Source organism: Kryptolebias marmoratus, linkage group LG15 (assembly GCF_001649575.2).
Source record: "Kryptolebias marmoratus isolate JLee-2015 linkage group LG15, ASM164957v2, whole genome shotgun sequence".
Lineage (NCBI taxonomy): Eukaryota > Metazoa > Chordata > Actinopteri > Cyprinodontiformes > Rivulidae > Kryptolebias > Kryptolebias marmoratus.
Window position 1 is genome coordinate 17,673,264 of NC_051444.1, and position 1,373 is coordinate 17,674,636.

Sequence of the window (1,373 nt, forward strand, 5' to 3'; positions counted from 1 at the left end):
TATATATATATATATATATATATATATAACGCGCATGCTGCTGTGTCGTTCAGATTCACGTCATGAGTGAGTTCCACTCCCACCCAGCACGCTTGCGCTGAGCTCAACTGAACTGAGAGAAGAACAAATCCATTGATCAAGTGTTTTAGTTCAGTTCATTCACTCAAATGTTTTGTTCGTTTGAACGAATCTTTTATGAACAACACAACAGGACTGCCTTGAACTTGTTTCAGGTTCTCTAGCAGGCAGACTGGAGACAGGTGTAGTCTTCTGCTGCATCAGCTCAGAACTTCACTTTTTTTTTTTTTTACATTTTTACCGCACTCTAAATGACTTTTCCAACTGATATATAGTTGGGTGGATCTGGGTGGATGACACGTTGTCAAAATGGGAAGGTTGACCCTTGCCCTTGGGCCATCCTTCCGTGGGGGCCTGGACCAGTATGCCTGGACCAGGCCCCCACGAAAGGATGGCCCCAGGTCAAGGGTCAACCAGTATGCCTGGACCAGGCCCCCACGAAAGGATGGCCCCAGGGCAAGGGTCAACCTTCCCACCCTGCAGAAATGCATAGGTAGCAACAGGGCGGTGTAACCACATCCAGACATGCTCCGTCACTTTGAATGCTCAAAGGATGTCAGACACACAGAAAGGCTCCTATTTATATGATTTTCAGTGGTGATGTCATACAGTGACAGCCAATCAGCAACCAGTAGAACATAGTTCCTAATTTGCATACCCCCCCTCTCCTTGTCAATGACATCATACATGTTGCCATGACTCCGCCCACAACAAATCCAGGACATTCTGACATTTCAAACTGGACCACAGTTCTTAGAATTAGAAACTACAGATTAGTCACTTAAATATCCATTCTTGTTCCTCACAGACACAACATCAGAGGTTCCTTTAAACAAAGAAATAAAAAATCTATTAGTAGAACAAGTACGATTTGGAACCCATGTTATATATTTCAAAATAAGGAAAAAATGGAAGCTTCCCGACTACTTGTCATTATTTTCATCAAAGGTTATGACAATCTTATGTGCCCTGTTTTGGAATAAAGACACAAAACCAAAAAGCTTTCAGTAATATTTTGTGACTTCTTGGCTTCTCTGGAGACACTGAATAATAGAAAATCCTAAGCAAGAGCAGATTGGATTTCAAAGCTAATGTTAACATCACTCAGGATTCACAACAGGCCTACTGGATGTGGGAATCAAAGGTAACAAAATAGATAGCTACTTCAGCCAAAAACAAACAAAAGATGGGAAAAATGCAACTATAAAGGAGTATAGTCACAAAAGTCTCTTAGTCATTTAATTTCCTGAAATGGTATTTTGTTAATAATTCCGAAGTAATATTTTTTTATAGTA